Raw genomic sequence first — 17,052 nt, 5'->3', positions numbered from 1 at the left:
TTACAACTCTGTTTGAACACGTTTCACCACAACGAAACAGGGTTTCTATGTATTGTAATCGGCTTATACAGCGTTTCAGAGCAAGAAATATTGTTTTTAACCAAACTGAACAACTTACAATATCCTAAGAAAACATATATTTCAAGTGAAAAGAGTTTATACAGGGGAGAAACAAGTTGTTTTAACATGGTTCTAATGTGCCCCTTGAAAGTAATTGCAACTATGTTTTTACACCTCTAACCACAAGGAGGCAACGTTTCCAAGCATTATAATTGGCTTATACATAGTTTCAGAGCAAGAAATATTGTTTTTAACCAAACTGAACAACTTAACCATTTAAAGTAATTGCAACTCTGTTTGTACACCTCTAACCAGAACGAAACAGGGTTTCTATGCATTGTAATCAGCTTATACAGCGTTTCAGAGCAAGACACATTGTTTTTGACCAAACTGAATAACTTACAATATCCTAAGAAAACACATATTTCAAGTGAAACGAGTTTATACAGGGGTGAAACAAGTTGTTTGTAATATGACCAATTAAAGTAATTGCAACTCTGTTTGTACACCTCTAACCACAAAGAAACAGGGCTTCTATGCATTGTAATCGGCTTATACACCGTTTCAGAGCAAGAAATATTGTTTTTAACCAAATTGAATAGCTTAAACACTGTTTCAGGGCAAGAGATTGTGTTTTATACTAAAAGGGAATGCATTATAAGAAGAATCTTTACTTTGAAACTCTGTTCTTTACCTTTTTGACACTATGAAACAGCTTTGTATTCACCTTAAACACTGTTTCAGGGCAAGAGATTGTGTTTTAGACTAAACGGGAATGCATTATAAGAAGAATCTTTACTTTGAAACTCTGTTCTTTACCTTTTTGACACTATGAAACAGCTTTGTATTCACCTTAAACACTGTTTCAGGGCAAGAGATTGTGTTTTAGACTAAACGGGAATGCATTATAAGAAGAATCTTTACTTTGAAACTCTGTTCTTTACCTTTTTGACACTTTGAAACAGCTTTGTATACACCTTAAACACTGTTTCAGGGCAAGAGATTGTGTTTTAGACTAAAAGAGACTGCATTATAAGAAGAATCTTTACTTTGAAACTTTGTTCTTTACCTTTTTGACACTATGAAACAGCTTTCTATTCACCTTAAACACTGTTTCAGGGCAAGAGATTGTGTTTTAGACTAAAAGAGACTGCATTATAAGAAGAATCTTTGAAACTCTGTTCTTTACCTTTTTGACACTATGAAACAGCTTTGTATTCACCTTAAACACTGTTTCAGGGCAAGAGATTGTGTTTTAGACTAAAAGGGAATGCATTATAAGAAGAATCTTTACTTTGAAACTCTGTTCTTTACCTTTTTGACACTATGAAACAGCTTTGTATTCACCTTAAACACTGTTTCAGGGCAAGAGATTGTGTTTTAGACTAAAAGGGAATGCATTATAAGAAGAATCTTTACTTTGAAACTCTGTTCTTTCCCTTTTTCACACTATGAAACAGCTTTGTATTCACCTTAAACACTGTTTAAGGGCAAGAGATTGTGTTTTAGACTAAAAGGGAATGGATTATAAGAAGAATCTTTACTTTGAAACTCTGTTCTTTACCTTTTTGACACTATGAAACAGCTTTGTATTTACCTTAAACACTGTTTCAGGGCAAGAGATTGTGTTTTAGACTAAACGGGAATGCATTATAAGAAGAATCTTTACTTTGAAACTCTGTTCTTTACCTTTTTCACACTGTGAAACAGCTTTGTACTCGCCTTAAACACTGTTTCAGTGCAAGAGATTGTGTTTTAGACTAAAGGGAATGCATTATAAGAAGAATCTTTACTTAGAAACTCTGTTCTTTACCTTTTTGACACTTTGAAACAGCTTTGTATACACCTTAAACACTGTTTCAGGGCAAGAGATTGTGTTTTAGACTAAAAGAGACTGCATTATAAGAAGAATCTTTACTTTGAAACTTTGTTCTTTACCTTTTTGACACTATGAAACAGCTTTCTATTCACCTTAAACACTGTTTCAGGGCAAGAGATTGTGTTTTAGACTAAAAGAGACTGCATTATAAGAAGAATCTTTGAAACTCTGTTCTTTACCTTTTTGACACTATGAAACAGCTTTGTATTCACCTTAAACACTGTTTCAGGGCAAGAGATTGTGTTTTAGACTAAAAGGGAATGCATTATAAGAAGAATCTTTACTTTGAAACTCTGTTCTTTACCTTTTTCACACTATGAAACAGCTTTGTATTCACCTTAAACACTGTTTCAGTGCAAGAGATTGTGTTTTAGACTAAAGGGAATGCATTATAAGAAGAATCTTTACTTTGAAACTCTGTTCTTTACCTTTTGACACTTTGAAACAGCTTTGTATACACCTTAAACACTGTTTCAGGGCAAGAGATTGTGTTTTAGACTAAAAGAGACTGCATTATAAGAAGAATCTTTACTTTGAAACTTTGTTCTTTACCTTTTTGACACTATGAAACAGCTTTCTATTCACCTTAAACACTGTTTCAGGGCAAGAGATTGTGTTTTAGACTAAAAGAGACTGCATTATAAGAAGAATCTTTGAAACTCTGTTCTTTACCTTTTTGACACTATGAAACAGCTTTGTATTCACCTTAAACACTGTTTCAGGGCAAGAGATTGTGTTTTGGACTAAAAGGGAATGCATTATAAGAAGAATCTTTACTTTGAAACTCTGTTCTTTACCTTTTTGACACTATGAAACAGCTTTGTATTCACCTTAAACACTGTTTCAGGGCAAGAGATTGTGTTTTAGACTAAAAGGGAATGCATTATAAGAAGAATCTTTACTTTGAAACTCTGTTCTTTACCTTTTTCACACTATGAAACAACTTTATATTCAACTTAAACACTGTGTCAGGGCAAGAGATTGTGTTTTAGACTAAAAGAGACTGCATTAAAAGAAGAATCTTTACTTAGAAACTCTGTTCTTTACCATTTTCACACTATGAAACAGCTTTGTATTCACCTTAAACACTGTTTCAGAGCTAGACATCTTGTTTTTAACCAAACTGAATAACTTACAATATGTTAAGAAAACACATATTTCAAATGAAAAGCGTTTATAACAAGGGGACATCAAGTTGTTTGTAATATGATCAATTAGTAATTACAACTCTGTTTGAACACGTTTCACCACAACGAAACAGGGTTTCTATGTATTGTAATCGGCTTATACAGCGTTTCAGAGCAAGAAATATTGTTTTTAACCAAACTGAACAACTTACAATATCCTAAGAAAACATATATTTCAAGTGAAAAGAGTTTATACAGGGGAGAAACAAGTTGTTTTAACATGGTTCTAATGTGCCCCTTGAAAGTAATTGCAACTATGTTTTTACACCTCTAACCACAAGGAGGCAACGTTTCCAAGCATTATAATTGGCTTATACATAGTTTCAGAGCAAGAAATATTGTTTTTAACCAAACTGAACAACTTAACCATTTAAAGTAATTGCAACTCTGTTTGTACACCTCTAACCAGAACGAAACAGGGTTTCTATGCATTGTAATCAGCTTATACAGCGTTTCAGAGCAAGACACATTGTTTTTGACCAAACTGAATAACTTACAATATCCTAAGAAAACACATATTTCAAGTGAAACGAGTTTATACAGGGGTGAAACAAGTTGTTTGTAATATGACCAATTAAAGTAATTGCAACTCTGTTTGTACACCTCTAACCACAAAGAAACAGGGCTTCTATGCATTGTAATCGGCTTATACACCGTTTCAGAGCAAGAAATATTGTTTTTAACCAAATTGAATAGCTTAAACACTGTTTCAGGGCAAGAGATTGTGTTTTATACTAAAAGGGAATGCATTATAAGAAGAATCTTTACTTTGAAACTCTGTTCTTTACCTTTTTGACACTATGAAACAGCTTTGTATTCACCTTAAACACTGTTTCAGGGCAAGAGATTGTGTTTTAGACTAAAAGGGAATGCATTATAAGAAGAATCTTTACTTTGAAACTCTGTTCTTTCCCTTTTTCACACTATGAAACAGCTTTGTATTCACCTTAAACACTGTTTAAGGGCAAGAGATTGTGTTTTAGACTAAAAGGGAATGGATTATAAGAAGAATCTTTACTTTGAAACTCTGTTCTTTACCTTTTTGACACTATGAAACAGCTTTGTATTTACCTTAAACACTGTTTCAGGGCAAGAGATTGTGTTTTAGACTAAACGGGAATGCATTATAAGAAGAATCTTTACTTTGAAACTCTGTTCTTTACCTTTTTCACACTGTGAAACAGCTTTGTACTCGCCTTAAACACTGTTTCAGTGCAAGAGATTGTGTTTTAGACTAAAGGGAATGCATTATAAGAAGAATCTTTACTTAGAAACTCTGTTCTTTACCTTTTTGACACTTTGAAACAGCTTTGTATACACCTTAAACACTGTTTCAGGGCAAGAGATTGTGTTTTAGACTAAAAGAGACTGCATTATAAGAAGAATCTTTACTTTGAAACTTTGTTCTTTACCTTTTTGACACTATGAAACAGCTTTCTATTCACCTTAAACACTGTTTCAGGGCAAGAGATTGTGTTTTAGACTAAAAGAGACTGCATTATAAGAAGAATCTTTGAAACTCTGTTCTTTACCTTTTTGACACTATGAAACAGCTTTGTATTCACCTTAAACACTGTTTCAGGGCAAGAGATTGTGTTTTAGACTAAAAGGGAATGCATTATAAGAAGAATCTTTACTTTGAAACTCTGTTCTTTACCTTTTTCACACTATGAAACAGCTTTGTATTCACCTTAAACACTGTTTCAGTGCAAGAGATTGTGTTTTAGACTAAAGGGAATGCATTATAAGAAGAATCTTTACTTTGAAACTCTGTTCTTTACCTTTTGACACTTTGAAACAGCTTTGTATACACCTTAAACACTGTTTCAGGGCAAGAGATTGTGTTTTAGACTAAAAGAGACTGCATTATAAGAAGAATCTTTACTTTGAAACTTTGTTCTTTACCTTTTTGACACTATGAAACAGCTTTCTATTCACCTTAAACACTGTTTCAGGGCAAGAGATTGTGTTTTAGACTAAAAGAGACTGCATTATAAGAAGAATCTTTGAAACTCTGTTCTTTACCTTTTTGACACTATGAAACAGCTTTGTATTCACCTTAAACACTGTTTCAGGGCAAGAGATTGTGTTTTGGACTAAAAGGGAATGCATTATAAGAAGAATCTTTACTTTGAAACTCTGTTCTTTACCTTTTTGACACTATGAAACAGCTTTGTATTCACCTTAAACACTGTTTCAGGGCAAGAGATTGTGTTTTAGACTAAAAGGGAATGCATTATAAGAAGAATCTTTACTTTGAAACTCTGTTCTTTACCTTTTTCACACTATGAAACAACTTTATATTCAACTTAAACACTGTGTCAGGGCAAGAGATTGTGTTTTAGACTAAAAGAGACTGCATTATAAGAAGAATCTTTACTTTGAAACTTTGTTCTTTACCTTTTTGACACTATGAAACAGCTTTCTATTCACCTTAAACACTGTTTCAGGGCAAGAGATTGTGTTTTAGACTAAAAGAGACTGCATTATAAGAAGAATCTTTGAAACTCTGTTCTTTACCTTTTTGACACTATGAAACAGCTTTGTATTCACCTTAAACACTGTTTCAGGGCAAGAGATTGTGTTTTGGACTAAAAGGGAATGCATTATAAGAAGAATCTTTACTTTGAAACTCTGTTCTTTACCTTTTTGACACTATGAAACAGCTTTGTATTCACCTTAAACACTGTTTCAGGGCAAGAGATTGTGTTTTAGACTAAAAGGGAATGCATTATAAGAAGAATCTTTACTTTGAAACTCTGTTCTTTACCTTTTTCACACTATGAAACAACTTTATATTCAACTTAAACACTGTGTCAGGGCAAGAGATTGTGTTTTAGACTAAAAGAGACTGCATTAAAAGAAGAATCTTTACTTAGAAACTCTGTTCTTTACCATTTTCACACTATGAAACAGCTTTGTATTCACCTTAAACACTGTTTCAGAGCTAGACATCTTGTTTTTAACCAAACTGAATAACTTACAATATGTTAAGAAAACACATATTTCAAATGAAAAGCGTTTATAACAAGGGGACATCAAGTTGTTTGTAATATGATCAATTAGTAATTACAACTCTGTTTGAACACGTTTCACCACAACGAAACAGGGTTTCTATGTATTGTAATCGGCTTATACAGCGTTTCAGAGCAAGAAATATTGTTTTTAACCAAACTGAACAACTTACAATATCCTAAGAAAACATATATTTCAAGTGAAAAGAGTTTATACAGGGGAGAAACAAGTTGTTTTAACATGGTTCTAATGTGCCCCTTGAAAGTAATTGCAACTATGTTTTTACACCTCTAACCACAAGGAGGCAACGTTTCCAAGCATTATAATTGGCTTATACATAGTTTCAGAGCAAGAAATATTGTTTTTAACCAAACTGAACAACTTAACCATTTAAAGTAATTGCAACTCTGTTTGTACACCTCTAACCAGAACGAAACAGGGTTTCTATGCATTGTAATCAGCTTATACAGCGTTTCAGAGCAAGACACATTGTTTTTGACCAAACTGAATAACTTACAATATCCTAAGAAAACACATATTTCAAGTGAAACGAGTTTATACAGGGGTGAAACAAGTTGTTTGTAATATGACCAATTAAAGTAATTGCAACTCTGTTTGTACACCTCTAACCACAAAGAAACAGGGCTTCTATGCATTGTAATCGGCTTATACACCGTTTCAGAGCAAGAAATATTGTTTTTAACCAAATTGAATAGCTTAAACACTGTTTCAGGGCAAGAGATTGTGTTTTATACTAAAAGGGAATGCATTATAAGAAGAATCTTTACTTTGAAACTCTGTTCTTTACCTTTTTGACACTATGAAACAGCTTTGTATTCACCTTAAACACTGTTTCAGGGCAAGAGATTGTGTTTTAGACTAAAAGGGAATGCATTATAAGAAGAATCTTTACTTTGAAACTCTGTTCTTTCCCTTTTTCACACTATGAAACAGCTTTGTATTCACCTTAAACACTGTTTAAGGGCAAGAGATTGTGTTTTAGACTAAAAGGGAATGGATTATAAGAAGAATCTTTACTTTGAAACTCTGTTCTTTACCTTTTTGACACTATGAAACAGCTTTGTATTTACCTTAAACACTGTTTCAGGGCAAGAGATTGTGTTTTAGACTAAACGGGAATGCATTATAAGAAGAATCTTTACTTTGAAACTCTGTTCTTTACCTTTTTCACACTGTGAAACAGCTTTGTACTCGCCTTAAACACTGTTTCAGTGCAAGAGATTGTGTTTTAGACTAAAGGGAATGCATTATAAGAAGAATCTTTACTTAGAAACTCTGTTCTTTACCTTTTTGACACTTTGAAACAGCTTTGTATACACCTTAAACACTGTTTCAGGGCAAGAGATTGTGTTTTAGACTAAAAGAGACTGCATTATAAGAAGAATCTTTACTTTGAAACTCTGTTCTTTACCTTTTTCACACTATGAAACAGCTTTGTATTCACCTTAAACACTGTTTCAGAGTGTGGTGGAAATTCAATGAAACGGGGAGTCAGATGTGGATAATAAGTAAAAAAGGTTTTAATAGAAAAGAAAGATTCCACAGAGTGTGGGGCTCACTACCAAGAGAAGCCCCGAGTCATACAGAGCATTGCTTGATATACAATTCTAACTGTATGCCTTGACCAATCACAGACTTCCTGCCTCTTGTTGCTATGGCTCATATACCATTCAGCTTTAAGCGTTGCTTATCTCTTTCAGGCGGCTGGTAAGAATCTTGCTTGACTGTCATCCCTTAATTGCAGGCAATAAAGCAATGGCAGGCAATAAAACGAGAGACATCTTCCTGCTTATCTAATCTACGGTCTCACTCCCTTAAAGTTCTTTGCTTACATAAACATTTTTCCTAGGGAACAGGATACTGCTGAATGTATGTGAATCACTGAAGCACATAGTATTTCCTTTACATTTCCCCCCTTTGATTCTCATACAATCATTAACTAAAATCTTCAGTTATGGCAAAAACATGGAAGTTATCCTTATCCCAACATAAGTATGTATCATATCTGTGATATGATGAATTCTTTCCTGCACAATTAATTACGTCACATAAGTCAAAAGTCCATGCAGTAGAACTGCCCACCATATAGTCCAATTCTACTCCTCCATACTTTTGTATACACCAATCTTTAGATGTAATGACACTGATGCGTGATAGTATCAGGCTGATCCACAGGAGGTGCTGCATCTTGCTAGTCCTGCGGTGGCGTTTCTGGTGCCTTTTTACAATGCGTGTGATGCACCCATGTCGCTCTTCCGTCGGTCTTGATGGCGGTGTTAGTCGTCAGTAGCACTTGGAATGGTCCTCTCCACCTGGGCTGGTTCCACCGCTTTCTTCTGAAGTCCTTTATCAGCACCCAATCACCTGGTTGGTGGGTGTGGAGTGGAGTATTCGTCACCTCAGGAAGAACTGCCTTCACCTGCTTAGACACATGGGAGAGAGATTTGTGCAGAGACACACAATACTGCAAAATTGACTCATTGATCAGGTTAGTATCCCAGTCGGGCGGTCCTATCCCCGTGTTGGGAGGCCGTCCAAACACTATCTCAAAAGCTGATAAGCCTGTTCGTGCCTGCGGTCTGGTTCGGCATTGCCACAGGACGAGGGGAAGGCATTTTACCCAATTCATGCCCGTTTCCTGCGTTAATTTAGCTAGACCTCCTTTAATGGTGCCGTTTGTCCGTTCTACTGCCCCTGCACTAGCAGGGTGATAGCTGCAGTGTTTTCTCATTTCTACCCCTAGATATTTAGTCAGAGCTTTTAGTCCTTCGTGTACGAAGGGTGTCCCATTGTCACTGGACACTCGTTGTGGTAACCCCCACCGGGGAATAATTTCTCTCAGTAGCGCTTTTGCTACTGCATCACTATCTTGTTTTCCCGTTGGGAAGGCCTCCACCCACTTGCTAAACATGCACACACACACAAGCATGTACCTCTTTCCTTCAGCTGGTGTTAGTTCTACAAAATCTATTTGCCAATGTTGAAATGGCTCACTAGGCGGGTGTCCGGCGGGTGCGTGTTTGGTATGATTGTCCCCGTGTGGTGTGTTTTGTGCACATACCAAGCATCGGGAACAAAAATTTTGGGTGTGTGTGTTTATTCCTGGTGCATACCAATGTCTCGTTATACTCTCCACTATCCCCCCTTTGCTCATGTGACTCCTCCCATGAGCAATCTCAATTAGTCCTTTCATATAAGCTGTGAGGAGACAGGGTTTGTTCATATCTGGGTGTACCCATATCCCGCCTATTTGTTTACACCCCCCTTTTTTCCATTTCACATAATCTTGTGGAGTGGCTTGTTTTTGGATATCTTTAGTAGATATTCTGGTTTCGGTATCTGCTTGTGCCATTTGTGTATGGAGCGGTTGTAACGCTGTGAGTTGAGCTACTTTATCCGCATAAGCATTCCCTTTTGATACGGCGTCATCCGCCTTAGTGTGTGCAGCGCATTTTATAATTGCTACTTCCTTTGGTAGTTGAATTGCTTCCAACAGCTCTGCTACTAGGTGGTGATTCTTTATCTTTGCTCCTGAGCTGGTGAGAAAGTTGCGATGTCTCCAAATGGCCCCAAAGTCATGTGCTACTCCCCACGCGTACCGGGAATCGGTCCAGATGTTCACGGTCTTGTCTTGTGCTAGTTTACACGCATATATGAGTGCAGCAAGTTCAGCTGCCTACGCTGAGTAATTAGATGGGAGTGGTTCTGCTTTCACCACTTCTGTGTGTGACACAACAGCATATGCTGCTCGATTAGTGCCCTGAGAGTCACGTTTAGCTGAACCGTCCACAAAAAATTCCAGGTCCGCATTAGATATTGGTTCCTCCTTTAAATCTATTCTGGGAGATGTTGCAATTTCTAACACCTGTTGGCAGTCATGGGGCTCTCCTTCCTCCTCTGTAGGCAATAGAGTGGAGGGATTTAGAGTTGTGCATCGTTTCACAGTAACATTTGGCATGTCTAATAAGGCAGTGTGGTACCTAAGCCATCGCTGAGTGGACAAATGTGGCACTTTTTGATCTTGCAGTATTCTTGACACTGCATGAGGCACATGTAGGGTAAGCTTAGCGTAGCCTACTATGTCTCTGGAAGCCACTAGTGCCTTCTCGGCGGCTGCCACAGCTCTTACACATAAAGGTAGGCCTGCTGCGACTGTCTAATTTTCCTGAGAAGTAGGCCACCGGTCTTTGTTTGTCCCCATGTTTTTGTGTCAATACACTTGTCATATATTGCCCTTTAACATCCACTGTCTGTTCAAATGGTTTGTTTGGGTCGGGAATGCCTAACGCTGGCATGACTTGTAACAGCTGTTTCAGTGTTGTGAAGGCCGCCTCAGCTTCCGGTGTCCATTCCGGCTGTGAGGAATTTGACCCTTTTGTCGGTATTATATCTCTGAGTGGTCCCTCATGTTCTGCATAGGATGGTATGAATGTCCTACAATAGGAACACATTCCTAAAAAGGACAACAGTTGTTTTTTCGTCATGGGCTTTGGTATAGTCAAAATGGCATTCACTCGGTCTTTAGTCAGCATGCGCGTTTGCTCAGTGATGTCATGTCCTAAAAAATGCACTTGCTGCTTACAGAACTGTAATTTGGATTTGGATGCCTTATGGCCTTCCCCTGCTAAATGATGTAGCAGTGCCACCGTGGCTTGTTTACACGCTTCTCGTGTTTTTCCACAAATCAAAAGATCATCAACGTATTGCAGCAAGGCTATTCCCTTAGGGAGTTCTAAAGCCTCTAGGCTTCGGTGTAAGGCGGCATTGTAAATGGTTGGTGATTCACAATACCCTTGACACAATCTCGTGAATGTGTATAGCTTTCCTTCAAAAGTGAAAGCAAACCAAAATTGGCTATCCTTGTGCACAGGTACGCTAAAGAAAGCGTTGGCCAAATCAACTACACTGAACCACTTACTGTCTGGTGGGATCTGAGAGAATAGTGTGCGGGTTTGGAACTTCTGGGGCTCTAGGGTGTACTGCCGCGTTGACAGCCTGCAAATCCTGCACAAATCTCCATTCATCTCTCCCTGGCTTCTTAACTGGGAAAATTGGAGTACGTACTGGTGAGTCTGGGCATGGTACGATAACTCCTGCTTGTTTTAATGATTGGAACACAGGCCTGATGCCCTCCACTGCCTCTGGTTTTAGAGGGTATTGGTGCTGGCGTGGTCTGTAATCAGATTTTGGGGTGATGTGGACAGGCTCACATCCTTTTATTAAGCCCACATCATTTTTTCCCTGTGCCCATAACCCTGCAGGAACTGTTTTCAGTTCCTCTTCCTCCTCCTCTGAGAGGGTAACAGAGGCTGCCATAATTACTATATTTGGACTTACAAGCTCGACCCCCCTTCTGCAACTTAGCCTATACGGGGTTGGCATTTTCCACACTTCTATGCTTGGGCTGTACATAATTTTACACTGGGGTTCTTTTATCCAATCAGTTGCGCTCAACACGCGTTTTGTCCACAACCCTACTCTCTGCCAGTCTGGGTCAACATGTGCGCTAGCCAGCGACACATGAGGTGTTGCATGTGAGATTGAATATAAAGATTTCTGTTTAGCTGAGGGCTGCACCACTCCCGCAGCCCACTCGCAGTCCCACGCTATGGCTGTGATAATCAAACTGTCACTGCCCCCTAAGTCAAATTTCTGTTCAAAATCAACGTCACATCCCTCATGGACCTTCATTGTACAGTGAATAGAATCACTTTGTTTAACTGTCAGCTCACCAGGTAGCGTGTTAGTAACTTCAGTCATAAAATGTGTTAGTACTTCCCCCGCAGTGCACTGCAATTCATACACGTACAAAGGGGCTCCTGCCTCTAGCTGGACTCCCTGTGTAGGTGTTTCCCACGTAACAAACAACCCCTCTGGGTTGCTGCTAATTGTGCACCCAAGTTTACACATTAAATCTCTAGCTAACAAATTAATTGGACAGGTTTCTGATATCAAAAAACTATGTTTAAATTGGCTTTTCCCTAAACTACATCGGAGAGGCTCGGATAGCCTTTCATCAATGGGATGACCTCCCACTCCAATTACTGTTATCCCATATCCTTGTCTCATTCTACATTCTATTAATCCTTCTTTTAACACTGAGTGGGTGGCACCACTGTCAACCAAAAACCTAACATTTTTTCCCTCTACTTTCACAGTTACCTCGGGGAGGCCTCTTGGCCCTTTACTAATCTGCTGTAATAGTTGGTAATTTAAATTTGTCACTTCCCTTTTGCTGTCTTCACTCAGTGGTCCACTGCTGTCCTGCCTCTCCACCGCCCGTCACTCGTGGATTGTGGGATCCTGATCTGTGCCCCCGTCATACGAGTTATCCTCCTCCGGACAGTTTCTGGCAAAATGTCCAAGCTTTCCACAGTTGTAGCATTCCTGCTCTTTCATCCAATCAATTTTTCCTCCTTTTCCTCTTCCTCTGCCTCTTCCGCGACCACGTCCCCTGCCACGACTACTTCCTTGTCCGCGGCCTTCTCCTTGATCTCCCACCGCCTGGAGCATCGTCAGCATCGCTTGGTGTGTGGTATCTGCTCGTTGACGCTCTCGTCTGGCGTCTTTCTTCCCCAGGATTGTCTCATGATGCTTGGCATGCTCCTCAATAGTAGATAGGGGAGCTCTGCTGTAGCCTATGCAGTTTTTTTCTAATGAGATCGCTGATGTCTTTTCTCATATTCATTAGGAAGCTGTTTCTCAAATGAGCTTCCCATGCACCTACTTCTCCAGGTCCTGCTGCTCGTTGTGCTGGTGTGTCAATTCCACAATGGTCAGTGTGGACACGCATCAGACGGACGAGAAAGTCAGCGACGGGTTCGTCATCTTTCTGTTTGCATGATGCTATCACATCGGTGTTGATGGTGGTTGGATAGGCTGTTTCCACCCTTTCGATGAGTCCTCTTATCATCTCTCTGTATGGGCCATTCAGGTCAGGCTGGCCTTGGGGCGGTGCATTCCACTCAGGCAGGTGGAGACGGACATCTCCATCCACCCAGTTTCTATCAATGCGGTTATACTGTGGTCCGAGTCGAATCATCAACAACCGTCTCAGTTCAGCCTGTGTTGGTCTGCAGGACTGCACGAATGCCATCAGTTCTTGTCCGAAGCGTCGTCCGCCGATGTCACCTGGCTTGCTCAGGCCATCGGCCGCTTTCATGATGTCGTCTGCAGTCCAGTGACGGTGGACCATAATCACTCCCTCAGGTCCTGACACTTCCACCATCGGGAACTGTGGGGCATAGCCTATCTCAGGCTCTGCAGATGGCTTTATAGTGGTGTGACTTCGAGTGCGATGAGCCACTGGTGAGGTTATTGCCTCCAGTTGTCGTCTTAATTCGTCATATGGAGACGGCTTTGGTGTTAATGAAGTTCCTGGTTGCGGATAAGGAGGTGGATTTGCTAGCGCTTGTGGTTGCTGAATCAGCTGGGGGGCTCTCGGCGGGGCGGCATCGAGGTCAGGATCAGCTAAAGAAACACACTGAGACACTTCATTATTACCTTTTCTATGCCCTACCTGCTGCTTCTGCCTTTTCTCAGCTTCTTCTAACCACATTTTTGCCTTTTCCAGCATGTCTTCACTGTTCTCATCAAAATATTTCCACGCTTTCTTATCAGCTTCCCTAGGCTTAACCTTAACTCTTTCAATTAATTTTAACAGGTATGCAACACTTAGAGTCCCTGAGACATTAAAACCGTAATATTTAATCCAAAATGGGACATGTTTGTTTACATGTTCCCCGTAGTCCTTATTCATTTGAAAGAGTAGGCTACTGGAGAACTTGTCCTTATTGAACTCATACTCCTTACTGTTGCCCGCACCCATAATAATAATAATAATAATAATAATAATAATAATAATAACCAAATTTTTTTTTTTTTTTTTTTTTTTTTCTTGGATCCAGGCAACAAAAGAACAAAGGAAACTTACCTACTCTCTACAATTTTCCTATTCTTATCTTATTATCCACACCATCTACCCCCGATATGGATTAGTTCCGCTCCAGCAAATCGTGCTAGTATACTGAGTCCACTCCTTTCCCTACGGGGTGTTCTGTCGGCCCGGGCCTATTTCTTACACTAGTACGTCTACTCAGTGTGCCTATTCTCTTAGGCTGGCGGAGTCCCAGACTCCGGAGTCCTCTAGACCCTATTTTTAAGCCCTAGTATCTCATGTACTATGCTACTTTACAGACCCACCCCAGGGTAGACTCAGGCGGATCACTATGTCACTTTCTTCTAGGATTAAATTACTGAACTTCACCACTTACTTTCTGTTCGTTAGATCAGGCGGAGCACACCACCGGAGTCAAGCGGGACGTCACTCCCTGGTTAGGTACTTTCCCGTATTCTTGTGGGTTTCCCTCTTTCTCCAGCTCAGTTCTCTCTCTGAGGAGCGTCCTCGAAGTTTAGTCACCGCTGCTCCGCATGGTGCCTCTCGCTGATCCTGCCGACTACGCCAAATTCTGTGGTGGAAATTCAATGAAACGGGGAGTCAGATGTGGATAATAAGTAAAAAAGGTTTTAATAGAAAAGAAAGATTCCACAGAGTGTGGGGCTCACTACCAAGAGAAGCCCCGAGTCATACAGAGCATTGCTTGATATACAATTCTAACTGTATGCCTTGACCAATCACAGACTTCCTGCCTCTTGTTGCTATGGCTCATATACCATTCAGCTTTAAGCGTTGCTTATCTCTTTCAGGCGGCTGGTAAGAATCTTGCTTGACTGTCATCCCTTAATTGCAGGCAATAAAGCAATGGCAGGCAATAAAACGAGAGACATCTTCCTGCTTATCTAATCTACGGTCTCACTCCCTTAAAGTTCTTTGCTTACATAAACATTTTTCCTAGGGAACAGGATACTGCTGAATGTATGTGAATCACTGAAGCACATAGTATTTCCTTTACAAGAGCTAGACATCTTGTTTTTAACCAAACTGAATAACTTACAATATGTTAAGAAAACACATATTTCAAATGAAAAGAGTTTATAACAAGGGGACATCAAGTTGTTTGTAATATGATCAATTAAAGTAATTACAACTCTGTTTGAACACGTTTCACCACAACGAAACAGGGTTTCTATGTATTGTAATCGGTTTATACAGCGTTTCAGAGCAAGAAATATTGTTTTTAACCAAACTGAACAACTTACAATATCCTAAGAAAACATATATTTCAAGTGAAAAGAGTTTATACAGGGGAGAAACAAGTTGTTTTAACATGGTTCTAATGTGCCCCTTGAAAGTAATTGCAACTATGTTTTTACACCTCTAACCACAAGGAGGCAACGTTTCCACGCATTATAATTGGCTTATACATAGTTTCAGAGCAAGAAATATTGTTTTTAACCAAACTGAACAACTTAACCATTTAAAGTAATTGCAACTCTGTTTGTACACCTCTAACCAGAACGAAACAGGGTTTCTATGCATTGTAATCAGCTTATACAGCGTTTCAGAGCAAGACACATTGTTTTTGACCAAACTGAATAACTTACAATATCCTAAGAAAACACATATTTCAAGTGAAACGAGTTTATACAGGGGTGAAACAAGTTGTTTGTAATATGACCAATTAAAGTAATTGCAACTCTGTTTGTACACCTCTAACCACAAAGAAACAGGGCTTCTATGCATTGTAATCGGCTTATACACCGTTTCAGAGCAAGAAATATTGTTTTTAACCAAATTGAATAGCTTAAACACTGTTTCAGGGCAAGAGATTGTGTTTTAGACTAAAAGGGAATGCATTATAAGAAGAATCTTTACTTTGAAACTCTGTTCTTTACCTTTTTGACATTATGAAACAGCTTTGTATTCACCTTAAACACTGTTTCAGGGCAAGAGATTGTGTTTTAGACTAAAAGGGAATGCATTATAAGAAGAATCTTTACTTTGAAACTCTGTTCTTTCCCTTTTTCACACTATGAAACAGCTTTGTATTCACCTTAAACACTGTTTCAGGGCAAGAGATTGTGTTTTAGACTAAAGGGAATGCATTATAAGAAGAATCTTTAATTTGAAAGTCTGTTCTTTACCTTTTTCACACTATGAAACAGCTTTATATTCAACTTAAACACTGTTTCAGGGCAAGAGATTGTGTTTTAGACTAAAAGGGAATGCATTATAAGAAGAATCTTTACTTTGAAACTCTGTTCTTTACCTTTTTGACACTATGAAACAGCTTTGTATTCACATTAAACACTGTTTCAGGGCAAGAGATTGTGTTTTAGACTAAAAGGGAATGCATTATAAGAAGAATCTTTACTTTGAAACTCTGTTCTTTACCTTTTTGACACTATGAAACAGCTTTGTATTCACCTTAAACACTGTTTCAGGGCAAGAGATTGTGTTTTAGACTAAAAGGGAATGCATTATAAGAAGAATCTTTACTTAGAAACTCTGTTCTTTACCTAATTCACACTATGAAACAGCTTTATATTCAACTTAAACACTGTTACAGAGCAAGAGATTGTGTTTTAGACTAAAAGAAACTGCATTAGAAGAAGAATCTTTACTTTGAAACTCTGTTCTTTACCTTTTTCAAACTATGAAACAGCTTTGTACTCGCCTTAAACACTGTTTCAGTGCAAGAGATTGTGTTTTAGACTAAAGGGAATGCATTATAAGAAGAATCTTTACTTAGAAACTCTGTTCTTTACCTTTTTGACACTTTGAAACAGCTTTGTATACACCTTAAACACTGTTTCAGGGCAAGAGATTGTGTTTTAGACTAAAAGAGACTGCATTATAAGAAGAATCTTTACTTTGAAACTCTGTTCTTTACCTTTTTCACACTATGAAACAGCTTTGTATTCACCTTAAACACTGTTTCAGAGCTAGACATCTTGTTTTTAACCAAACTGAATAACTTACAATATGTT

General features: G+C 38.6%; 1 long non-coding RNA gene across 1 annotated transcript; it reads right to left on the bottom strand.

Annotated features, from left to right (window-relative positions):
* Positions 1-7,660: 7,660 nt before the first annotated feature.
* LOC145659445 (uncharacterized) lies at positions 7,661-15,069 on the bottom strand. Its single transcript, XR_014125659.1, has 2 exons — positions 14,096-15,069; positions 7,661-8,581 (listed from the first exon to the last, which is right to left on the bottom strand). It is a non-coding gene; the product is annotated as an uncharacterized LOC145659445 (long non-coding RNA).
* Between the last annotated feature and the right edge of the window lie 1,983 nt (positions 15,070-17,052).

The sequence above is a fragment of the Electrophorus electricus genome, chromosome 10 (genome assembly GCF_041902795.1).
Source record: "Electrophorus electricus isolate QZ-2024a chromosome 10, ASM4190279v1, whole genome shotgun sequence".
Lineage (NCBI taxonomy): Eukaryota > Metazoa > Chordata > Actinopteri > Gymnotiformes > Gymnotidae > Electrophorus > Electrophorus electricus.
Note: the sequence above shows the minus strand (reverse complement) of the source record. Positions and strands in the feature narration are given on the sequence as shown.